Here is a 26711-nt window from a genome sequence, read left to right as displayed (position 1 = left end):
AGCCGCAGGAAGGATCAAGCGTCACTTCAGAAATGGACAGCAGGCCAGGAAGCTTCACCTCAGAGAAGCAGTCCAAACCCATGCAGCCACAAGGTGAAACAATGAGCACCAATGAAGATGGGTCACCTTCCTTGCACTAGTCAAGTCTTCTTGAAAATTGTCGTCTCAAAAAAAAAAAAGAAAAACTTATTTTACTCTGTGTAGAAAACACGTCTTTAACTGGTGATGCTGCAGTTTTGTGGGTTAACATTGTCCTTTTTTTCAAAATAAGTATTTGAGATGTTACTTTGGTTCATACTATTAATTTGTCACATTTTTAGCCCACCCACTGTTTATATTTAGCCTTCTTAAAGTGCTGTGAATTTCACTGTGACTCAATTCCTGTTTAACTTCCCTCTGCTAACATCATGTGTTCCTCCAAAATTGTGGACCTCTATATAATCAACATGCAGACCATTTTTCTAAAATAGAAGTTTTCTCTTTCAAATACTTAGGCTCTTATTTATAATTTAATGTAAAGTTGCTTTAAAATAGAATTGTGGAGCTCTCTAAAATGAATTTACCAGTATGTACATCCAAATATGATTTTAATCTTAATATGGATATAATATCAATTGTTATCCCCTTATCACTGTTTTCCCCTCAGTGAATCTGCTCTTTAAATATTTCTACCTCATTCTTGTCCTGTCACCCTGATTTGGCCCACATCACCTCTCTGGAAGAATGATCTGCCTGGGGCCCATCAGCAGGTGTAGCCCTGGGAATTAGGTGAATCATGTTTGTCCTCTCTATCATATTCAGTTTACTTAGTGTCAGGATGCTCCTAGCTTATAAGAAAATGTATATAATAATTTTATATTCAATTATGTTGCAAGGTCTTGAAGGCAGGGATCTGTTTTATACCTCTTTGGGTTTCCTGGTTTAATAAATATGTCTTAATGATATAGTATCAGTAACCTGTATATCATGGTATATAGCACAGATTACTATAAACCACAGTATATAGTACAAATTACTATATAGCATTACTAAATTACTATATCTTCTTACTTTGTCACTTCTCTCTTGATTGAATGTTTTCATTCCTCTTGGGCTAATGTAATAGCTTTTTCAGGGTCTTTGTATTAAAATTGCTTTAAAGAGCCTAGAGCTAGAGATTTTCAACCTATTAGACCTAGTTCCCTCTTTGATAACATTTTACATACTTCATTTACTGTTTTGTTTTTAAATGAAATTCAAAGATAATATAACTCACCTATGCATTAACTTTTAAAAAAATGATCTATATTTAAATACCTACCTGTAGTATGAAAGAGAAAAATGAGACAGTGATCCATGCTAAACTGCCCTGAATGTTAGCACTGTCAGTGCTTTGGCACCCTCACCTGGGAACAAGTGCTGACATAGGTATGTGTGTACCTCTTGCGGAGAGCCACTGGGAATGTGTCCTCCTCCAGCCCCAGGCAGACTGACACAGGTGTGGGCCAGGTGTGGCATTGCTTTCAGCCTTAAAATTTTCCAACTTGGTGATTAATTATTGTTAAAGCTCTAGACAGAACAAAGTCTAGTTTTTCCTCCCCTTATATGTACTAGTTGCATTCCTTGAAAATTTAGGAGATATTAAACTTGTGCAAAAATAATTTTGTTTATATTAAAACAGATTCCTAACTCAGATAATTAGACATGAAATTTTTCTCTATATGGATGTCTAGGGGAGCAGAGCATTTGAAAGTCAGGTGGACATAGGACAATTTTTCATTGTGTAGGAGAGCTCCACACTTTGCAGAATGTGGATCAATTCTGCCACCTGCCCTTAAAATGTCAGGAGTAATCTAACTTCCCTCATCACTGAATGACCAAAAACATCCCACAAAGTTTGAAAAATCCCATCTAATGAGCAGCGCTATTATAGACCATTTAGGACACAGGGTTATACATGTGATTCTATTTCATTAAAGAATATAATTATTATAGAAACCTATATGATAACCACTACTGTAGTGAGTAATGACCATTGTCTTGCTACTACAATGTCAGCCTGTTGAGGGCCAAGACAACATCTGCAGTGTCCAGAGAATCCAAGACAATATCAAGAAATTAATTGGTGCTCATTAGTTATCTGTTGAATGACTAAAGACTCGGGGACGTCTACCCTATTTACAGAAGAACTGTATTATTAGTATTATATACCATTTTATCAAACTTCATTGTTAAGCTGTTACTATAAAGCTATTATGCTGAATTGTCCAAATCTAGAAACTAGCCAATGATATGTGCCTAGCTGAAGCAGGTTTCCTTTGTGTGTTGAATTTTTTATTAATACTATTTAAATAGACCACGTAAGAAAAGGAATGCTAGCAACATTTATAGATTTTGTGGCTTTTTCCTCTTTTAAAAAACATTCTCTTCCATTGTAGTACAACTATCTAGAACATCTTGGGTACAGGAATGCAGAGAAAAACAATAAAGATAATCTCTTCCCCCAAGGATGTTATTAGCCATTTGGAGAGACAAATTTCATGTCTAGAACCACTAATGCTAGTAACCAAGTGACATATGGTGTAACAGTGTCATTAAATATAGTAAGAGACTGTAGAAGAGATTATACATCATAAGGATAGTCAGAAGGTTCACGGAATAGTGGATCTTGACCACTGTGTTAAGTGATGGACCGAATTTGAACTAATTAGTGAAGAGGACCATGTCCTAGGCAAAGGGAGAAAATGTAACAAAGCTTTAGAAAGGGCAGTTAACCTGACAGTGTGGAGGGAGGCATGGGGAGTGGCAGGGGAAGTTTGCCTGTTGGGGAACAATGTAAGGAATGTTGGTTGGCTGAGTAAGGACCACACGGAAAGATTATTCAGTATTAGCCAGAATTACTTTAGAAGACCTAATGTTCATGTATGTTACATTAAAAAAAAATTACCTTCAGAGTTTTGTTTTGTAATTTACTTATTTTAGTCACTAAAAATGAAGTGATAATGATAATTCTTAGTAGTCACATAAGCAAGTATTATTGTATCATTTTACTATTATATTTTATGATTTTTAAAAATTATCTTCAGTTAAATAATGTTAACTAATGTTTATGAAAACATAAAGGAAGGCTGTGTGCTGAGCACAGATTGAGTTGGAACCCAGAGTCACAGCTTTGCCATTTTAGTCAATAACTTGATTCTGATGAACTTCAGTTTTCCCATCTTTAAAATGGGCATAGTCCCTCATTCATAGACACGCACACAGGTGTGTGGGCTAAGTGCAATAACAGGTGTGAGGTAGCCTATTAAGTAGCCCATAGAAGGCACTCAGTGGATGTCTTTTATTCAGTTAAGATATGGTATTTTCCCCAGAAAATGTATGTATAATCTGTATTCAGGCATGAAACTATTAAAGCTTATAAGAATTATATTTCATCAGGCAAGCAAGTATTTATTATAAGTGACCTTGAATTCTCTGAACTTATTTTCTCCATCTAATAGGATAACATACCAAGGTCATGGAGTTATGAGGATTAAGCTACATGATGCATGAAAAGTACCCACTATACTATCTGTCCCCATCTTTACTACAGTCCCAAGGGGTGTGTGTTATCAATTCCCGTTTTCATATGGGCAGGAACTGAAATACAGGGAAGGTAAGTGACTTGCTCAGGATTTCCAGTTGTTAGTTGGTGAGGTTGGACTTGAACCACAGAACCTCCTAATCCAAATCAAGTGTGTTTCCATCATAAAAATGCTGCTTCTAGCCTTCGCAATGTACCAGGACAGCCCTTTCCTTCAAATACCCCTTAAAAATGATTCATGCAATAGTTTGGAAAATACTGGGCAGAATAATGAACACTGCCTGAAAACCAGATTTTCTGTATATAGTGCAGTCCTGCCTAGACCTGCCTGTCCAACAATAAAGAGAAACAGGAAACAGATGGGCTGTTCATAGCAACTTATTTTCAAAGCATTTCTCTGAATACCTTTAAGGTCACACTGAGAGCCATGGGAGTGGGGTGGGAAATTTGACTGTTAGAATTTAGTCTACCTTGTAGCATTGATCACTACTTTCTGGGATTGTAAACATGCTTGATTTTTCACCATCTTATTTCATAGCAAGTTTTTAAATCCAGTTGCCAACCCATTATTAATACTGTCTTTGGTTCCACTGAGAGTAGTAATATTCCCTATGAAGTTAAGTATTTTTGAAATCCAACTAGAATAGGAACAAAGGTACAGACCTACACAGGTATTGGGTTGCAGAAATTGCCATTCTATTTCCATATGTACTATCACTCTTGGCACATGGCAGAATTTTAGCAAGTTAGAAGTCAAGTTTATGGGAGCAGGCAAATGTTAAACATTTGCCAAAATGAATTATGAAACAAAAATTGTATTTACAGAAAATGTTTATGCTCTTCAATTTTCTAAACATTGTCTTGCTCTGCATCTCTGAGCTGCGATCAACCTAACATCTTGACACTGACATTGAACTCACATTATTCCATGATATGGAAGTAGGAAGGTGTCCTGTAAGGTTGTCTGTTAGATTTTTTTTTTTTTTTTTTTTAACTGAATTGCTGTGAGAAAGTGTAGTACAGGCTCATCTGCTGGCTCGGAGTCTCTGCCAAAAGAACCTTTGGAATAACAACAGCAAAATTCATGAGATTCCTGTGAGTTTCACTGTGTTCTTTGAATGCTGGCTTCTTTCAAGATCTATGGGCAGCCACAGGCACAGCTAGAATCAGGCTCAGCCAGAATTCACCATCTGCTGCTCCTCTTGGGAGTATGAGAAGAAGATGATAATTTTTAATTATTAATTATTCATCACTAGACATTTATTAAGACCCCGCAGTCTTCTGCTCTTGGAACTCATGCTCTAAATTAAACAGGCATAAGAAACCAAACTGGAACCAGAAGAAATGTCTATCTCCTTTAAAAAAAAAAAAAATCTGTCTTTTAAGAAAACAATTTACACTAAGCATTAATTAAAATTCATTTTCTTTCCTAGGAAGTACAATGGGTGATAATATATTCAGGTTGAAGAAATTCAAAATAGAAGTTCAGAGCCTGGATACTTTAACTAGATTCTTTAGATGTGAACAGATATTTTATTACGTACCTTTTCTATGACACATACCTAGCTCATTCATCAGTAGAAGTAAAATCAGACAAATAAAAGTCCAACTTTGCAAATGACCTTCAAGGAGCCTAACCATGTGCCTGCTCTCTGCAAGAGATTTCTCAACGACATGCATAGCTTCTGCTTACATGCCTCCATGACAGGAAGCTCACTATCCCCAAAGGAAATTAACCTGCTCAGAACATTTATACCTGATCTTGTAGAGTCTACATCTATCCAGAGATATCAGACAATAAACAGTACATTTAATAAATAAATTATAATACATTAGAGTTCATCCCATTTTCAGATATCTTTTTTGTCATAAAGTTTTCCCTTTTATTTTATTTCATAAAACAATTTTTGAATTATTTGGAGAAAGTGCTTGTTGCCCTCTCAACCCAGTTCATTTTCAAGCTGTACACTCCTAGTTGGCTAGAGAGTTACTCATATGTATTAGTTTGCTAGAGATGCTGTAACAAAGTACCACAGACTGGATGATTCTTCACACCTCTAGAGGCTGGAAATTCAAGACCAAGGTGCTGGCAGGGGTGGTTCCTCCTAAGGCCTGACTCTTACCTCATTAATAGCTACCTTGTCCCTGTGTCCTCACATGGTCTTCTCTCTGTACGTGTCTATGTCCAATCTCCTCCTTTTATAAAGATTCCAGGTGTATTGGGTTAGAGTCCACCTTCATGACTTTAACTTAATCTCCTCTCTCAAGGCCTATCTCCAAATTCAGTCACATTGTGACTACATTGGGTTAGTTCTTCAGCATGAATGTATGTGTCCCCTCAAAAGAGGACACAATTCACCCCCTAGCACCTATCCCTTTTCAGTTGGAACACACAGAGGCAGGAGGGAAGATTCAGGCAGGACGGTTCCTTCCCATGTTCTAGACCTCAAGATTACCTTCCATAGCCCCAGCATCGTTTGTTGACTGCCAGTGAGTTTGCAGTCAGTGAGAAACCCACGTTCTTTAAACCATTTCTTTTTAGTTCTGTCTTTTCCATCCTTCCCATAGTTTATTCATTCATTAAGTTAGTCATTCACTAAATCTGACCTGAGTACCCGCCTCATGCCAGGCATGGAAACTGGGTGTACATCAGGAACCAAGTAGACACTGTCCCTGCCTCTTTGGGAGCTTAAAATCTGTCAGTGAAGGCTGCCAATAAGCAAGTAAACACATAAATATGTGATTATATGTATTATGAAATGAATGGGTATGTAAGCAATATAGGAGGCACCCTGCTTTTGATAGCTATTTGGGGGGAAGGGTGCCAAGTTACAGTACCTGCCCTGCCCCTTCCTAGGCAAGATCCTAGAGGTCATTTATTATTTTTAGTGCCCTCCCACCTTCGCTTCACTAACAAATGTGATAAGTCCAACACCTTGAATTTCATCCAGAACAGGTTAGAACAGTACACTCCTGTCCTAGAAGTAACAATAATATGTATCAGCTGCATCTCACGGAAGATCTAGCCTCCACACATCAAGTGGGCCTCTAATTAGAAACATTAAAGTTAAAAGTGCCCACTCCAAATTTTTTTGTATCCCTAGCTGAGTTTTGAATGTTCCCCTGGTTGTTCGTATTTATGGCAAAAGACCTTTCAAGTTGTGCTCCTGATGGTTTCTAAAAGGCCAAATCCATTTACAGCATTTCATTCATCATGTGGGGAAATGGAAGTTGTTTTCAATCTAAGCAGAGAACACCATTTGCAAAACAGAATGTGTGCATTTTACAGTGCCTGGGCTTAAAGGTGATGTGCACCAGCTCCTTTGAAATGTCCCCAAGGTGCCCACGCAGGCCCACTCAGGCCATGGTCAGAAGTTACCCAGCTCAGCTCGGTATGCCTTCTTTCTCCCTTACCTTGGGCATCCTTGATTTTAGAGGCCAGATCTACATTCACTGTCCTGATTCAACCTGGTCCCCCACACAGCCAGCCCCATCGCATCCAAAATTTGAGCAAAAGGCATTACAGATCCATTGAAATGGCTGCAGCTGAGGTGGGTGGTGTTTAGTTAGACTGAGGAAACTGGGGCTTGGGTAGACCATCCAGCAGCCCTTCAGCCTTGACCATCACAGGATTACCTACCCGGAGGCTGTGTGAGCAGAGAAGTGGAGAAAATGAAATGTTTTTAGAGACACTCAAACCTGACCTTTAATCACAGTCTGTCACAGTTCATAAGCAGAGAGGTGCTATCTTAAGCATTTGTTTATGTGGCTAATGCTTGACATAAATTACATGCCAACTTGGCACATTAAGGTATGTTACACAATAGAGAGAAGGGAGATTAAATTGCAACAAAATTCATTTGTTCATTTATTCATTCACTTAATATTCCTTGAGCATCTATCACGCGCCAGTCTTTGTTCTGGGTACTAGAATTACAGCAGAGAACAACACCTACAACATTCCTTCTCCTTCTGATCTTATACTCCGGTGGAGGTGGGACACAGACTATGAATATGTGAGTATTTGTTATTCAGAGAGTAAAACACATTTTGAATAAAATAAAGCAAGGAAGAGAGATTACAGTAACAGGACAATGAAGCCTTAAGTTGTGGCTGATGGGCGGGGAAGATCTTGTTGATGGGTAGAGATCTGAAGAAAGAGCAGGGTCTAGTCATGTGGGGTATCTTGGAGAGAGAGGGTTTAGGCAGAAGGAGGAGCTAATGCAAAGGCCTGGGCTCAGCACCTTCAGGACAGATGAGGCCTTAGTCTTCATTGCTGGTGTTTCAAAACCAAGAATCAGATTATTTTTTGCTAAGCTTCCCCTATTTTGTTGTTGTTACTAGAAGTACATGAGAGGGCTGAGGTTGTGGCTCAGTGGTAGAGCACTTGCCTAGCATATGTGAGGTCTTGAGTTCGATTCTCAGCACCACATATAAATAAAAAAAATAAAATAAAGGTTCATCAACAACTAATATATATAAACACACACATGAGAGAAGAGTTTGTTTTTGTTTGTTTGTTTGTTTTTAATCTACCAAGTCTGTGTTCTTAACTGGCTAAAGAATTAATCTCTCTGTGTGTGTTTGTGTGTGTGTGTGTGGGGGGGGAGTTAGTGGTCTACCTGGCGTAGAACCCCTTTGTAGTTCATTATATGATCTGTTATTAGCAATCAATCCTGCCAGTGTGTTTATTTTCATCCTCCAAATAAAGCATAGGGTTGGGTAAGGGCTTGCATTGTTTGAAATTGGAATGGGGACTCTACTTCTTTACACATTTCCCCACAGCTACGTTTGACTGTCCCATGGTGGCAGATGATTTAATAAGCAAGGCTGGGATGAGGCTGCTTCCCAAGGCCAGCCTTATTTTCAGGCATCGTTGGCCAACCCTGAGCAGTTCTTGGTCCACTTCTCTGCACTGTGCTTCTTGAGAAATGTCAGGAATTTTTTCCGTCACAAAGCAAACAACTTTCTGTTTCCACGTGTTTATTGTGTCTGGCCCTACCAGGCAGTCCACCAGGATGCAGGTGACACTGAACTCAGTTCATGTAGTTCCCACAGGGCCATGGTTGTCCATCAGGTCAATAGTTACCTCCTAGAACACCACAGACTTGTGGTTCATGAGCAGTCACCCAGAAGAAATGAATAAAACCCAGTGAAATGCCATCGACAGAACTTCCGAGGAAAGTTTGCAGAAATAAGATCAATTTTTAGATTTATTCTCTGACCATAATCCTTGTTTTTAAATGCCTCCATTTCTCCATCTGTGAAATTCAAAAACATTGTGGACGTGAATATGTATTAAAAGAAAACATTAAAATAAGACCTCATTGTCTTTCTTGGTTAGAGCTACTTCTTTGTTAACAATCAGCTACTTGAGCATGTTACATGAAAATTAGCCTTGCAGTTGACAAGTGTGTGGCAAGCATTGAAGATTTCATGGGTCACAGCCTGCATCTGCCTCCTTTGTTTCTAAAGGTTGAACTTATGACATTTAAGAAAATATTGTGGTAATGGCAGACATCAAAATTAATGTCTAGAACGTACATCTCTTGAATTGGATATTTAATAAAAATAAGATTTTCCATATTGCCATGTGATTTTTTTAGCCTTTGATCTATATGAAACAAATAATTGTTCTCCTTTCTGTTGTTTCTGTAGGTTTCTACAGAAAATCTTGACAGATGCACCCCCCGCCCCAAAAAATATGTTTTATGAATTTAATATATTGAAAGGGATGGTCTCACACCTATTGCTTTTGCGCTCACCCACAACCCCATAAACCTCATGCTCAAATTTAAATTATTATTATTTATTATTTATTCAGGTAGGACGTTTTAGAATCTCTTATGAGCCAGGCACAACTCTAGATGCTGATAATTCAGAAATGAGAGGCACAGCCTTCTACTTTCTTCAAAGGGCTCACAGTTTAGTGGGGAGAAAGGCAAATAACTACTAATTATAAGGCCATGTAACAAGTGCTTCTGGACCCCAGAAGAAGGGCATTTCACTTCAACTGGGGAAGTCACAGGAATAGGTGAGCAGTGGGATTGGATTAAGGCAAAAGAGAAAATAGACTGCTCAAGGCAAATCATAACAGCATGGAGTGAATGATGCATTGGGGCCACGGCAGGCAGTTCCCTGTGGCTGAAAAACAGAGGATTGCATGAAGTTGGAGAAGTAGGAAGGGTTCCTCTATACAACCAATGGGGAGCTTTATCCCAAGAGGGATAGACAGCCATTGAACCATCTAGCAGCATTAAGGAGAACCAAGAGACTAGTGAGAAGACTATCACAGATGAATAGAATAATGACAGGCACCTTCATTAGACAATGATGGTGGAGATGAGGGTGAGAAGACAGTGGGGTATCTAAGATGTAGGATCAACAGGGCTTGCTCAGTCTTTGGACATGGGGAATGAGAAAGAAAGAAAAACTTGAATTTCTAACCTGAGTGACTTAGTGAATGGTAGTGTCATTCACGCAATAAAGGGGAAGGTAGGAACTGAGGAAGGAAAATGGTGAGCTCATATCAGATCATGTTGAATTTCAGTATCTGAGGAGTATCAGGTTGAGATGGACAAGACGATGAAAAGAGGTAACCTGTGGCAAAGGTCTGCTGGAGAGAGACATGAGAAATAAAAAAAGCATCAGGCAATAGCTGAGCCATGGATGTAGTTAAAAAATCCTAGGCTATACGTATATATGTGAAGTAAAGCATCTGACTATGGACCTCTTGAGTTACTCTCATCATTCCAGCGAGGGACCAATGAGGAGGAGCCCATAACATGATGGAGTCACAGCGGTAGGAAGAGAACAGAGGCAAAAAGAACAGAAGAGGAGCCTGGTAAAGCAAAAGTGTCAAAAGCAGACTTGAGCAATAATGCCAAAGGCTGCCAACAGGTGAAGCCAAGTGAGGACCAGAAAGTTCCATGGTGGTCACGACACACTCGTTCCCAAGGAGCTGGAATGGTAGTAAATTGGAGAATGAGTGGGATTAGAATGGGATATGGAGAGGAAAGTTTTAAAAAAAACTCAGCTGCGAGGAGAAGTAGTTAAATGACTAAACATGGCTGGGAAAGTCATGTTGTTTTATAAGGTGCCACTGGATCCCAAAAGCTGATTCTTCCAGTCTGACTGGCCAGGACTGCCCACCTCCTTTCTCAACCTGCAAATCAACAGACGCAGGAGTGGTGCTTTAAGTTAGATCTACTGTGATTATTAATCGACTTAATATTGTACCTACATATGGGGTACAATGTAACATTTCAATACATGTGTACAATATGGGATGATCAGGTCAGGTCAGGATAATTGACATATTCATTATCTCAAACATTCATTTTTTCTTTGTGTTGGGAACATTCAAAATCCTCCCTACTGGCTATTGTGAAACATTCAATTAATTGTCATCAACCATAGTTCTCTTACTATCCTATAGAATGTTAGGAGCTATTTCTCCTGTCCAGCTGCACCCCAGCACCTGTTACCCATCCTCTTTCCATCCCTCCCTCCCCCGCACCCTTCCCAGCCTCAGGTCGGTCCCAGTTAGATACCTGCGCTTGGACTTTCTATCATCTCCAGTTATTCCTAAGTAGATAAAAAGAGTTTTAAAATCATATGATAGATGTTATGGCTTTGATGCCAGCAGTCTTTAGTAGGACTAAAACCCTGCTTTGAAAGGCATTGATGTGAAATAACTTCAGTGAGGAATCTCTCCCTTAAAATGCAAAAAGTAAGAGGATGGACATCCCAGCTCTCCACCTTGATAGGCATTTGGGGGCATCCAGAAGGGTGGTGAGTGTTAGTCGTATCTGCTGCTCCCAGAGGAAAGTTGGAATAAGTCCCTAGCAGCTTAGGCTTGAGGGGTTTGTCTCCACAGCTAATAAGGTCCACTGTCCCCAGGTCTCCTGGGCATTGACCCATCTCCAGAGCTTCTCCTCTTTTTGCCTTTCCTGTACCCCAAGCTTTGCCTTCCTCCCACCCACATAGCTGCTGCACTTTCCAGGTCTGCAATACACTGTTAGGGAGAGTCCCGTTGACTTCCGACCTGGTTGGAGAATATGTCAGGGAAATAAGAAATCAAACACTGAAGCACTTGAGACCGTTTTCTCCCAGCTGGCTTTCCTTGGCTCCTCGCCCCGCCTTTGCCTCCAGCCGATGCTCCATTGTGCTTCTCTAAGCCAAAGTGGGACTTTGGTCAAGCAGATATCTGAGAGACCAAAAAAATATGAGCAGCTTTTGCATGAAGAAGATGCAAGGCCTGAAGCTGCTCGGGTGAAGTCACTGACGCGCCCTGCCGCCCTGCCCAGGGCGGGAACACTTGCCCATTCATTCAGGTACCCATAGAGCTGTTCATTCAAAAATGACTTACTGAGTGCCACTGAGTTTATGATCTCTACCTAGCGTCCCAGGACCCAAGGAGTAAAATGGTGACCAAAATAAACATGGAAACTACCTCACAAAATTGACAGTCCAAAGAGCTCTGGAGAAAAGCATATTGACAAATAATTACATAATACACAAACTACTGCATATGGGGATAAGTACCATTAAAGAAAAGGTAACAAGCTAGCAATGGGAAGTTTTATTAGTAGCTCTAGATTTAGACTGGACACTCAAGGGAAGGCTTCCCGGGCTGATAGAAGAACAAAGGGAAGAGCAGAGAGAAGGGCATCTAGTCAGGTGGAACAGCACTGCCAAGACCCGGGGGTGGAGGAGTCCAAGGTGATTGAAGAAAGGGGGTCAGGAGAGCGCAAGATGAGCCTGGAGAGGTGGGCAGGGGCCAGCCACACCCAGCCCGAGAAACCGGTAAAGCATGAAGCCCTGGAAGCAAGGAGGAGTTTTGAGAAGAGTGTCCAAATGCTGCTGAGATGCCATCTAAGTGAAGGACTGAGACCTGCCCACTAGCTAAGCAGAGGCTGTGGGGCACTTTAATAGGAGTGTGGCCAGGAAGTCAGGCTGGAGCAGACTAAAGTGGGTGGAGGAGAGGAACTGAAGGCATACATAGAAAATTCCAGAAACAAACAGTTGATGAGTTTTAAACTGCATGCTGATTTGGGTCACATGTTGAAATCTCATGCCATTTGCTCTTGCCACTTGGGACTCCCATCATCCCTTTATTCGACACATCCAGGCTCTATATCCCATCTGCCTGTTGGTCAGGACCCTCTCTGTGATCCGCTGCACTGTCACAGTATTTCAGTGCTTCTGTTCAGATAATGTGTACAGTTCAGTATTGTCCTGTCTCAGGCATCCATGGTACTCTTGGAATACAGACCTCAAAGATATGGGGCATTGAGGCTGCGGTGAGGCTCAGTGGTAGAGCCCTCCCTAGCATGTGTGAGCCCTGGGTTCCCCCCAGCACCACATATAAATAAAATAAAGGTATTGTGTCCCCCTACAATGGAGCACTACCTGGTATAAGAATGGTGGTATTTTTTTTGCTTTTTAAAATTTTGCTCCCTGTGTTTTCCAGTGCTTTAGAATTTACCAGTTTATAGAATCGCCTACAGATCTGAATAATCTGAAATTGGCGCAGTACTTTCTCTTCTGATAATTTTACTACCGATTTCAAATTAATTTCACGATTCTTCCTTCCTTCTGTGCTTATTGCCTTTTGGGTTGCTTTTACTCTTTGACCTCATCATTTGAAAAGACCTTGATTGTCTATGTGTCTTTTCTGGTGTGCTTTGTTCTGTTTTGATTTATAACTAACTACCTGTCACAGCTCAGTCTGCCTTCGATTCCATTTTTATAGAATAAATTATATGGAGTTGGAATCTTTCAAGCAAGCCCACTTGCAAAAATATCCAAATATTTTGCCTCCTGTGTTTCTTGCCGCCCCACTCCCACTGGGGTAGCATTTTGGCATTAACTAGAATGTCTGGTAGTAGATTTTTCCTTTCCTTCTCTTCCCACTCCTGCTATTTGCCTGCTATTCACCTGGTCCCTGCTGCATTCATCTCTTGGCCTTGGGTCACTTGAGTTTCTGCCCTGTGTTTGATGCTTGGGTTCTCCCTTTCCTTTCCATAATTATTCCAGATCCCTGCCACTTTGCCCCATGTACCCACAATTTTTTTTCCTTGAGATTTTGAAGCAGAGGAGCACTCAGGTATGAGTCATCTTGTTTGGAGCTCATAATTCCACACCAAGTATCTCAAGAAATCAGGAAGAATGAGGAAGGGAACTCATGTGCTTTGAGCATCTGCCTATATTGAGCATCTTTCTTAGTCTGTCTTGCACAAATTTTCATAGTGATTCTGAGGTAGGAAATGTTGTCCCCATTTTTTAAATAGATAAACCATCCTCCAGAAAAAATTCATTGAGTTTTGAGAACTACCCATAAATCTAGTTTTCTAGAGGAAAACTAGAAACCATCCTTCTTTCCTGTCTAAAGTTCAAAGTGGCTGATGGTTATCTGTGCAATATGTAGACCCTCATGAAGCTGAATGGCACTTGAGGTGCAGACCTTGCTCCTCTGTGCTGGGCAATGGCTCTCCCGGCAGGCAGGCATCTTTAGTGCTGGAGTCCCCACAGAAGATGCCTTCACCACTAGGTGGAGATGGAGCAGCACTGCAAGTGGGCACAAGGCACGCAGAGCCTTCCAGAGCAAGGGCGTGCAGACTTGAAAAATAAGTGAGGTGAAACACATATCATTAGCCATTGTCGAGTGACACTATGGTGGCAGGTTGTACATTCACAGTGTTGTACAGCCACCACTTCCCTCTCATCCCAACATATTTCCACCATTCAAGTAAAACCCTTAACCAGGAGACTGTCCCCCACCACTCCCTCCCTGTGGCCCCTGACTTCTTTCTGTCGATTTCCTTTTCTGGACATTTCTTTTTTTTTTTTTTTAATATTTTTAGTTGTTGATGAACTTTATTTTATTCATTTATTTATATGAGGGGCTGAGAATCAAACCCAGTGTCTCACACATGTGAGGCAAGTGCTCTACCACCGAGCCACGTAATATAACTTTAATTATATTAATAATGTTGTAAAAGCCCATCCACATTAGAGCAGGTATCCTAACAGCATTCCTTTATGTGGATGAATGGTATTCCCCTGGCCGTATGAAATCAAGAAGGATGAGGAAAGGAACTAGCATTTGGTGGACATCTGTGAGCATTCGTGCACTGGTGGACATTGAGCTGTTTCCACCTTCCAACTACTGTGAATAGTTTTGCTGTGACCATGTATGTGCCTTGTTTGAATACCTGTTCTCATTTCTTTGGGGTATATACCTAGGAAAATTGTGGGGTTATTTACTAGTTCTATGTTACTTGAGGAACACCAAACTATTTCCACAGCAGCTGAACGATTTTTACCTTCTCACTAGCAGTGTATGAGGACATCAAACTTTTTAAATGATAACTCACAATAAGAAATACATTTTATATTGACTTGCTGCCACCCAGCATTCACATGTGTGTATATATTTATATGATGAAAGTGTCATAAACAGTATTCACCTTTACTGTGTCTGATGTACTCTAATATATTCCATTTCATTAGAAAGATACCCTGGCTTCAGCTCACCAAATTACCTCCACAACTCAAAGCAAAATGAATTTTTTAAATGGGATTAGCTATTATACCAGAGTATTATTTTAATTGTATTTAATAATATAATGAAGGGCTGGGGTTGTAACTCAGTGGTAGAGCGCTTGCCTCGCATGCATGAGGCACTGAGTTCGAGCCTCAGCACCACGTAAAAATAGATAAATAAATAAGGTAAAAATATTGTGTCCATCTACAACCAAAAATATTTAAAATAATAATATAATGATGTTTCTTTCCCTTTGGATTATAAGGAATTCGAGATTTTTTTTGTCAATTGGAAACTGTATGTGTGTGTATGTGCTCTTTGAAGGAGTTTATTGTGTGAGGTTGCCATTTTATGTATCATAGTCTCAAAGAGAAAATGGAGATCATATTCAAGTATGAGCAATACTGCATGTGCTTGATATGCTCTGAGGCTTGTAACTGGCTGGTATTCTATAATCTAGCGTCAATTTTACACCTATGGTTTCCATTTATTGAATAGTTCAAGTATTTAAATATCATTTGAATATCATAGAAGTGTGAGATGCTGAAAAGCATGTGTGGACAATAGAAAAAGTGAGTGACATAAGTGAAAAAGAAGTAGAATCAAGGAAACTTGGGGCTGGGGTTGTAGTTCAGTGGTAGAGCACTCGCCCAGCGCGTGCAAGGCTCTGGGTTCGATCCTCAGCACCACATAAAAATAAGTAAATAAATAAAGGCATGTGTCCAACTACACCTTAAAAATAAATATTAAAAAAAAAGAAAAGAAAAAGAAAACTTGAAGGAGAGTGGGCAAAGCTTCTCAAAGTTGCAACAGTTATTCATGACCATCTTCAAGCATCCTGTGAAAACTGAGCTCTCTGGAAGGAGTGGTGCTTTGGGAGCAGCAGGGCATAGTAGGTAAAGCCCAAGCTCTGGAGCAGCTCCACGGGTCAGACTGAAGGACTTAGATGGGAAACTGTTACATTTCTCTTCTTACTAACTCTAACTGACACTTAGTATTCTCTTCAATTACAAATATAGGCGACAAACTACAATATTATTAATAGCACCAATAAAAGCAAATATTATTTGCTACCAATAGAAGTCAGGTATTTTCATCACATTACAGGTGCTTTAGGTTTATGGAAATTTTATTTATGCTTTTAGATATTATTTTATTTAAAATTTATTATTAGACCTGATTCTGGATTATTTTATATCAGGCACTATTAAAGAATTTGTGTGTATACAATACCACAATTTTATGTTTTTAAAAGAATTTTTTAATTATGGCTGGGTTTGTGGCTCAGTGGTACAATGCTTGCCTAGCGTGTGTGAGGCACTGGGTTCAATCCTCAGTACCACATAAAAATAAATCAATAAAATAAAGGCCCATAAAGAAAAAAAATTATAATTACATTTTAAAGCAATTCATTTTCTTTATAACCTGTGGATTTTATTTTATTCATGTAAATTTATTCTGAGAAGGAGCCATAGGCTTCACCAGACTGCCAAAAAGGTTCATGACACAAAAATTGTCAAGAAATTTCTAGAGCTGTGCTGTTCAATAAGAGAATCACCAGCCACTGGTAGCTATTATGCCCTTAGATGTATATAGCAGTCACCAGCCACTGATGTACATTCCAAGGACAGAATAGCTATTCGTGGCTAATGCCATAAAAACTTAGAGGTGCCGTAAAAATTGCATCAGATTTCAAATATTTAGTGCAAAAATATTAAATGTTCTACTAATGATTTTGATGTTTATTACATATTGAAATGGTAAAATTTTCAGCATACTGGATTACTATTGGGCCTCCATCAGTTTCAGTTTCCTCCACTGTAAGAATAAATAGGAGGCCAATGGAGAGAGTATTGCTAGTTTAACTCCAGGTTCAGCCTTTCACTGATCTATTTCTCACATAGCCGCCCCTCTCTTACCTTTCACCCAAAATTCCCAAAGAAGGCCATGTACATGGCCCTTTCTCTGACTCTTTTGCTACTCCTTGTTTTAATGAACACAGTATAAATTAGACACATGGAGAGTAACACACAAAGGTAGGGATATAAGAAATCATAGACAAAATTAATTTCTAAAAATGATTTAAAAGGATAAGAGAAAGGAAAAATTCCCCTGGAGAGCAAAGAAGGTGGAAAATAAGGCTAGAGGTAGGGTGGAGTATTTCTCCAACTGCAGTTACCACCCATCCTGTATTTATTCAGAGAGGCTGGAGTAGCATTTGGATAAGACCCAGGCAAACCACCAGCACATTCCTGGAGTTGGTGAATGGCCACTTACAGAGCAGGACACCCTGGGCATGTCCCTAAACCAAAAACTGAAAGTCCAGCAAGCTGGTACAATGACCAGGGAGGTACCAGTGTGTTTCTTAGGAAGGAGGACTGAAGGGTGTTCACCCGCCATCTTATTTTCTCACTCAGGCATTAATGAAGCCCTGAGCATCTCTGATGCCGGCACCCTGGGAATACAGAGCGCTTCCATCCACAGAATCTCCTTTGAGATCATGGAAGGGCAGATAGGTAGAGGGCAGGTAGGATAGTATCACATACACCCTATGAATGAGAAAGGAATAGGTCAGACACATAGGTGGAAAACTGGTCAGTACCTGGTGGAGCAGGCCTGGCCTGACCAGAAGCTTGAATTTCTCTATGGCCAACACCACGGGTCAGAATCATGACCCTCCAACTCCATTTCTCAGAGTGACCTCTCCCAGCCTGACGGTCTGCAAAGCTCATTACTCTCCACCTCACTTCTGAACAGTTGGAATTGCTCTCCCCACCAGCCTGCGGAGCTGCAGCTGTCCCTCATTCCGTTTTGACAGCCTCGCCCTCCTACACAAAGCCCTGCCTGTCTGGTCAAAGTAGGGTGGTGATTTCCCACCCTTTCTAAAAACATGCCTTGCAGGACTTTCCCCATCCTGCAAAATAGTCTCCCCTTCTCAGTTACATTTTCTAATGCTTCTGAACAAGGCCTGAGGGTGGAGAAGGTAATGTGTGTGCTTCTGTATTACCCGGAGCCTTCTAAAAGGCAGGAACCAGGGGGATTGCACCAGGCAGCTCTGTGAACAGATGGCCATTTGGATGACTTTGAAGGTGAAGTCAGTGCTGCTCAGTGAGGTAGACAACTTCCTTTTTAAAGTGTTAGCTCCAAATGAAGGGATGCTGTCCATGTCTTCAATGTCCTAGTTCTACTGTCCTTAATCCCAGTGTTAATAACCTGGCTTTGGGCTATGGTCTCTCCGTGGCCCCCAGGACATGCCAAGTGGATAGTTGCTATCAGTTTTAAGCTCATCAAAGCACTTTGCTATTGCTTCATTAATTTCATAGTAGATGACTTGGTCATTTTCATATCGATTTATCCCTTTCTAATCCCCAATTATTTTTTGGTCCCCTGTCAGCTTCTCCTGCCAGTCAGCCAGTGGGTGCTCTTTCATGGATGTTCTTATTTTATCAAAACATTATTGAGAAGGTGAATCTGTTGCCAAAAATTTAAATAATGCATGCCAAAAACTTCCATAAAATAATTTATTATCGGGGTGGAGTTGTGGCTCAGTGGTAGAGCATTTGCCTAGCATGCACAAGGCACTGGGTTCGATCCTCAGCACCACATAAGTGTAAAATAAAGATATTGTGTCCACCTAAAAGCTAAAAAATATTAAAATAATAATAATAATTTATTATCCAGCATTCTGCTTTAGCCAAGCCATGGTTCTTCCCTATAGTATGGGAAATCTTAGAACCTGCCCTAAGAAATCATTTTTTAAAAAAATATTTTTTTAATTGTTGATATACCTTTATTTTATTTATTTATATGTGGTGCTGAGAATCGAACAGTGCCTCACACATGCCAGGCAAGTGCGCTACCGCTGAACCACGGCCCCAGACCCCTAAGAAATAATTTGATAGTGAAAAGGAACATTTTTCATTTTGTAGAGAAATAACTTGTCTAAAATAATACCAGGGTCAAAATAAGAAGAATAAGGAGTTTCCTAATTCCCAATCCTTCAACCTTTGTTGGTAGGTAAGTGTAAACAGGCAGAAAAGGAAACATTTAAAAGAAAAGAAAAAGTTAAGTATATGTGAAATTTGTATCATGGGTATATAAATAAAATTAATCAAAATTTTTAATTTCCCCCAATTTTGTGTTTTTAAAATTTCAGATTTTAGTAAGTGGTGCCTTTGAGCAAAATTGATCTGTTCCCTGTGACTTACACTGTAAATGTTTATTTTTGAGCATGAAATTGGGAACACCAATGAAATAAAAAAATAGAAATAGTGGCTGTAGCTCTATAAGGTACTTAATTTTTATCACTAACTCGTAGTCACAGCTTATCACCCAATAACTTCAATTCCACCATGACAACGCTCCTTTTTTGTGTTGTTGGATTATCATTTATACAGAGAAGAACCAACAGTTTCTTAGTTCTCTGTTACATAGTAAATGTTTGGGAAAGAGTGATGATATAAATTGATATAAACATAATTGGTTTTCATCCTGCTGAGCATTACCTATCTGTGTGTTTTTGGTAAATACTGATATGCAAAGCAATATGGTTTTTGGCTTCTTCAGAAAAGATTTAACATGTAGTCTAAGATGTTTTAACAGTTGGCTACTTACCATAGCTGGTTACATTGAACTTATTTGCATCTGCATGTAAATAACTGCTTTCATGATAAGGGGCGATGGAAAAAAAATACATGTTTTCTTCTTTGCATAGACATCCATAAATACAACATTAAAGGGTTACTATGCCAGAAGTGTTCTGCAGAATTTGAGGTGAAACTTTTGTAAGTATAAAGCATATATGGACTGCAGCATCTCCTCATTTGGGCTCTAGGTTAAGAATATGCAAATATGCCAGCCCTACGTTGAGAAATTGATAGGACTAAATCAAGTAAATTTTGAAAAGATGCTAAACTAACAAGAACCTCTAATCACATAGTTTACCCCAGGCCTCAAAGTTGTCTGTGTATATGTTTAGGTTTTCTTTGCTTGACAAACCTTCAGCCATGTTGCAGATCCACCTCACCTTGGTAGCCGGCTCTGCACAGGTGGCTATAAGTAAGGATCCCTCTGCAGAAGGATGGTCCCTCTCCCTCTTTCCTAACACGAGTGTGAGCTTCAGGGGACATCTTGTGCTGAATATTCTGGGTTCATTGGTCACTACAGATCTGGTACATAACACTTGTCACCTGCCTTGGCACTCATTTAATTTTTAAACTGTGGGATAAGCCCTAGTTCACAGACAAGGAAACTGAGGCCACAGTCATTCAACAACTCTGCCAACACAGCTCCTGTGCCATAAAGGAGGGATCAACTCTAGGATACAGTGTCACTCCCCTTCTAACTGATCATCTTTGAATATCGGTTCCTGAGGTCACAATTCAGTTGTCTGGAATGCAGTTTAGGAAGATGCCCTTTCTTTATTTCCCAGGTTGGAAGCCTGGGATAGCTGACACCACAGTTCCGTTTTATTCTGTGGATCTTCCAGTGCCAGTTAGAGAGGTTCCCAGCAGGTGAGCCTTTCGGTACAGATTTGGCCTCTGAGATCCAGCCTGGCCCAAGTCTTCAATATTAAGCACTCAATTAATGTCAGTTCCTGCCCAGGGCGACAATGGGCATCTGGAGGGACCTTCTGTACACAGAGCAGAGAGTGGTGTGGTTTCCTGGCTTTCTTTCCCCTTGCTCCCCGCTGTAATGTTCTGCGTTCTGTGTCTTTTATTGTTGTCTGCTTGTATCCTTCAAGGGCTTCCCCTTGCACTGGATGATCACTGGGCTCCTTTGTCTTGGTGCCTTATAAAATTCCTTTGCAGAGGAGCTGAGTAGCAAAGGAAACTAAAAAAAAAAAAAAAAAAAAAGGTTCTGCTGCTATTTTGTTTTGAATGAAAAACATTTCAGGAAACATGATTTTCCTTGTTTATGTCTAAATCTAGGCTACAAGCTCTGAAATTCTGTTGCATTCAAGAAAATTTAATGTATTTGTCAATCCATTGAAAAAATTATTTGTAGTGGATAGCAATGGAGTAAATTTTTTCCAAACTTATGGAATCTAACTTTGTGAAGACTTGTGTCTGTGGGTTGGGTTTTTAAAGGAAACAATTATTACCTTTTATGCTTATGACGTGAACATCATGTGGCATCTTTTTTTTTCCTCTAATATTTCTTAGAATAGGATAGAACAGCCCGAATTTCTGCTCTCACACAGGTCAAAAGAAAAGCATGCTATTTATTATGACACTTTCTTCTTTAGGTGATTTCTACACCTCTTATGAATGCTACTATTTACAGTAAAATGAAATTCTTTCTCTATACCTGTCACTGTTGATCTCAGCTGCTGTCCATTTAACTCAATCTAGGAAACACTTCATTTTCTTTGGAACAGTTCTTACAATGCAATGTACAGTCGTGGTGATATAATATACTTAATACTTTTGGAATTTGAAACTGCTGATCATTTGAAACTGCTGATCAAGAACGGATAAAGCCATCTTTTTCATACACTAAGTGAGTTTCCTTTGTTTCTTCAGGTTGCTTGTGAAGCATTTCTCTTGTGCATAACACATTCTGTTCATGAACGTGCATGTCACTCTGTGACAGTAATTACATATGGGGACCCACGTGCACCCATCCATAGGGGAAGAGGGTGGACTCCAACCCTAACCCAATCAACTCCATCAGATGTTTGAAAATCATTATTAGGTAGTGTCTCTTGAGATTGGCAAGCATCCAGACTGTTAGTGTAGCTTTGTTTTTACATTTTATTTTTGAGCACCATGCATTTTAGTCTCAAAAAAAAAATGTCTGAATTGCTAGGAAAGTATAAATGAAATATAAATTAAAATTAATTATTCTTCTGTTGCACGTTTTCCCCCCAGAGGCAGCAAATAACCTAGACAGGCATAACGAGCCTATTTATTCACTCACTCATCATGTGAGGACTGACTATGTGCTGGGAGGAGTGTGGGGATACAAAACCCAAAGATACAGCTCTTTCAGAGGGAGAGAGAGATGGTTCTAATAGGAATCCAGGCAGGAGAAGGGCAAACGCCACCGATTGTGAGATGTAACCCAAAATACTCTCTACCGCTCACACCCCATGTGGCTACTCAGCCAGTTGGAACGTAAGGGACCAGTTGGGCCATCTCTTCTTGAAACACCATGCTCTCCTGATTCCTCCTGCATAACTCAGAGTTCCTACCAGCTTACTGTGCTGGTCGACTTTCTGTTGCTATGATAAAATACCCAACAAATTAAAATAAAGAAGGAAAGATTAATTTTGGCTTACAGTTTCAGATTTTTCAGTCTATGGCCAGCCAGCACCATCTTTGGGCCTGAGGAAAGGAAGAACATCATGACTAGGAACATGGGACAGAGAAGGATGTCGGCCGGGAAGAAGGGGCAAGGACAAAATATGCCCCTCAAAGGCACCCGACTAGTGACACCTGTGTCCTTCAGCCAGGTCCCACCTCCTAAAGTTTCCAGAATCTTCCAGTAGTCCCTTAAACTGTGAACCTATCAATGGATTCATGCATTGATGAGATCAGAACCTCATAATCCATTCACTTCCCCAAATGCATTGGGGAACTAGCCCTCAACACATGAGTCTTCAGGCAACATTTCAGATCCAAACCATAACACCCCCATGGTGTCTTGATCACCAAATAGACACCCTTCCCTCTGGATTGAGTCCTGGGATGATGCAGCCCCATGTCCGGGTAGACTGAGCCCATTACCAGCCCTTGACAACATGGAGAATAGATTTCAGACAAGATTTCCATCTGCGGTTGCCTCCCTTCAACTCCAGGTCAGGACACAACCTGTAAGATAAATATGAAAAATAATGACATTCTTTCCTAGTTTCCTTCAGGGGACTATAGTAATTCCTTACCCAGGCAAAAGCTGGGCAGTAAGAAAATGAGTAATTTGGGAGAGAGAGCTGGCAGGACTTCACATCTGTGATGAGAAGAGTGGTAAAGAAGTTGATTCTCCTGTTGCTTGTGATTTGAAAATAATAAATATTAATGATGATGATGATGATGATGATGATGATGATATTAAAGTTAGGGGCTGGGGTTGTGGCTCAGCGGTAGAGCGCTCGCCTAGCACTTGCGAGACCTTGGGTTCGATCCTCAGCACCATATAAAAAATAAAATAAAATAAAGGTATTGTGTCCATCTACAACTAAAAAATAAATATTAAAAATAAATAAATAAAAAATAAAGTTAGGATAACTGGTTCTAAAAATGGCTAGACCTAAATTTTAACAGGTATATGACTTTGATCTTATTTTTTGCCCCTTTAAGCCTCAATTATCTCATCTGTAAATTAGGCTAGCAAGAGTGCTTACCTCATAGGTTTGAAGTAAGGATTAAATATAATTTTGAAGTGTGTATTTCAGCACAGTATTAAAGTTCAATAAGTATAGATGGTCTCATTAATCACTATCATGGGTCTCAGGCTACTTTCCTTTTTCCAGTCTTCAATACCATTTCCTGGGACCGTTGGCTTTTCCTATACTACTGTTATCTTTCTCTTAGTCCCGATGTCTAACCCTAATTTCTTGCTTAAAGATTCATGTATAGTTTCCCAAGACTTTAAAGGAAGAATCCCCTCATTTTGTATAGGTATGAAATCTAAGGTACCTCGAGATCATCTTAAATGACAACTGAAATCAAGAAGAAAGCCAGGGACAGGTTTGGATTTTATTATTGTATTTCAAAGTACCTTTGTCCGGGTGCCTCCTCTATCTCTATTTTTTTATAAGCCCCCCCCACCAGAGATAAAGAGAGAAAGAGAAAGAGGAGACAAAAGGGTAAATGTTTTATCCCAGCTTGCAGCAGGTGTCATTCTATTTGATTTGCAGGCCTTTCAGCAAAACAAAAGGCCCTTTTTGTTCTTGTACAATATATGTTCTCTTTAAAGGTATTCAAATTAGAAAAAGAAAATAGCATGCAGTAGACAGACTAGAGTTTTAACAGATAGAAACGGGACTCTTAGTTGCTGATTCACTCTTCATAGGGAAAATTAGAGGCCATATAACACATTCATTTCTAAATAGCATTTAAATTTTTATGATAGTTTCCTTTGAAATATATATGAGTGGCATCCTCAGGAAGTTACTACATTTATAGTACAACTGAAAACTTTTGTAAAAAGCCAGAGAATAAACATTCAGAGAATCTCTATATATTTGAGTACCAATATAGAAGAACATGTTTGCTTATTACAGCTGATTTTAAGTGTCTCCAACCTGCTGTCTCTAAATAGTTCCTATTGATGTTCAAAAGTAATATGCCTTCTCAGTCACATAAACAGTAAAAATAAATAAATAGATAGATAATCTAAGTTAAAAACAGTTCTGGAGTCATTCAGAGTTCATAATATTAATGAATAAAAATAATAAAATGTGGGGCTGGGGATGTGGCTCAAGCGGTAGTGCGCTCGCCTGGCATGCGTGCGGCCCAGGTTCGATCCTCAGCACCACCATACAAACAAAGATGTTGTGTTCGCCGATAACTAAAAAATAAATATTAAAAAAATTTCTCTATCTCTCTTTAAAAAATAATAATAATAAAATGTGATTGTTTACTATGTACAGTATTCTATACTGAGTACTTTTCATACATAATGTCATTTACTCATCCAAACTACCATAGGAAGTAGGTACAATTATCCCCATTTTATAATTGAGCAAAGTAAGGGTTAGGGAGGTTAAGATTTTGCCTTAGGTCTCATGGCTAGTAAAGGCTGGTGCCAGGTAGGAGCTGGGGCCCTGCTTTGAGAACGTGTCCATCATTCATTCCAAAGTATCCTGTGATGTCCCTGTTATTCATTGCCATCTAAGGTGGGAGAGGCCCCAGATCAGTGGACACAGGTATTACATTTGCTATCAGATATAATAGTTATTTTGAAGTAAAACCTTTGGGTCCTATTTTACCTAGAATCTATACATTAAAGTATACATAATAAGAGAAAATCAGCGCTTCAATTTTAGTTTGCATATGAGTTAAAAAAGAAGTCAGTCTGATGAGAGATTTCATGAGAATAAAAGGCTGTGAGTGGAGTTAAGAATCTGAGTGGTTGAGTGCTTGCCTTTGTCTAAGTGCAAAGTTTGAAAAGCTCATTATATCCATAAGGTAGGACATTTCAGGACACAGTTTTAAAAATGCCATTTAGTGTTGAATTTTTTAAAGTCTTTGTCTTAAATCTTTCCCTTCCATTTCCCAAATGAACTGTTAATCTAGGAAGTCCAATTTGTTTGTTGATGGGAGGGGGTTGCCCGACATTTGTTGTGTTAAATAATGATCACGTAATTTATTAATTCTGTTTGAAAACATTAATCACAAATGTACAGGGGAGGGAGAAGTATCCCATGGCTTATGAGATGGTTGGCCAAATCTCACCAGCTCAAATATAGCCTGTCATTATTAAAATACAATACTGGTATTTAATCTCCTAGTCAAGCTAAATGATAATGTGAAACAAAGCTAACCCATATCAGGACATCTGATATCAAGAATTCATGAAGTAAAATGCCATCGAACAGCAAGGAATCTAATGCTTTTGTTTCTTATCTTTTGAATACAAATAAAATGAGCTTTATTGGGCTCAGTAGTTCTCAGAAATGAAAGGTTAGAGATAAACAGATCTTTGGTGGGTGCATGCAGCATTCTCTAAACAAGCAGAGTAAGCAGCTTGTACTGCCTTGTCCCTTTGGGGTGCACACGTGGGGCTCCGGTGCCTCTCAAAAATACTGCATTTCTGGGGGGTGGAGAGAAACACAAAATGCAGATTACACTGTGCCCATGAAAGAAAGGGAAGAAAAGCCCAGGCTGAGGTGTTTTTATCAAGCCTCTGTGCTGCAAGGAGGCTGCCCGGATGGGGTTTTTTCAAACGTTGCAGCAACCAGATGCAAGGGTGCAGCTTGGATTGCCGCAGCGGGCTGTAGTTGTGTATGTTTCAGGGACTGACACAAGGGGAAGCAGCAGCCAGCGCATACCCGGGCTGCTGCCTGGAAGCCTTTCTGCCCAAAGAAGAGCCACAGCAGCTGGGAAATTCCTCCTCCTCCATCCGAGGCGGAGGCTGAACGGTGGCTCAGGTTGAGGCAGGGGCAGGGGCGGCGCTCCCAGCCCATGCCTCAGCCCCGGGGCTGCTGTGTGGGCAGGGAGGCCTCCTGCCTCGTGTCGGGGAGGCCGGCCAAGAAACTCTCCCTCCCCAGAGAAAGCGGATCCCAGTTCAGGTGGGGACTTCCTGGGTACCGTACCTGGCTGGAGCAGAGCCTGCGGGCGGGCGGCCGGCAGCAGGCATTTCTGGTTACGGCAGCCCAGAAATGAAAGCAGCAGCGGCCACCGCCTCTGAGGGCTGCAGGGAGATCGCACCCAGCAAATAAGAAGCAAGTCCTGGCCCCGGAGGAGGAGGAGCGGCTGAGCATCTCTCTCCCGCTCCTCCGCGTCCTTTAAATGAGGACTCCCTACCCGAGCCGGAGGTGGATCTGCAGAGCCTCCCTCTCGGCGCCTGACCCCTCGCTTACATCACTAACCTGTGACAGGCACATCTCCACCCCGGTACCTGCTCCTCCAGCGGCTCCCAGTCCTAGGAGCC

General features: G+C 40.3%; 1 protein-coding gene and 1 long non-coding RNA gene across 7 annotated transcripts in view; one reads left to right on the top strand and one right to left on the bottom strand.

Annotated features, from left to right (window-relative positions):
• The window catches only part of Fry (FRY microtubule binding protein), a 402948-nt gene that overhangs the window by 141650 nt on the left and 234587 nt on the right, over positions 1-26711 (top strand). The window lies entirely within an intron of this gene.
• Positions 19944-26575, bottom strand: LOC114087352 (uncharacterized). Its single transcript, XR_003581795.2, has 3 exons — positions 26374-26575; positions 22396-22927; positions 19944-20945 (listed from the first exon to the last, which is right to left on the bottom strand). It is a non-coding gene; the product is annotated as an uncharacterized lncRNA (long non-coding RNA).

The sequence above is a fragment of the Marmota flaviventris genome, chromosome 4, assembly GCF_047511675.1.
Source record: "Marmota flaviventris isolate mMarFla1 chromosome 4, mMarFla1.hap1, whole genome shotgun sequence".
NCBI lineage: Eukaryota > Metazoa > Chordata > Mammalia > Rodentia > Sciuridae > Marmota > Marmota flaviventris.
This window is presented reverse-complemented; position numbering and strand designations above follow the sequence as displayed.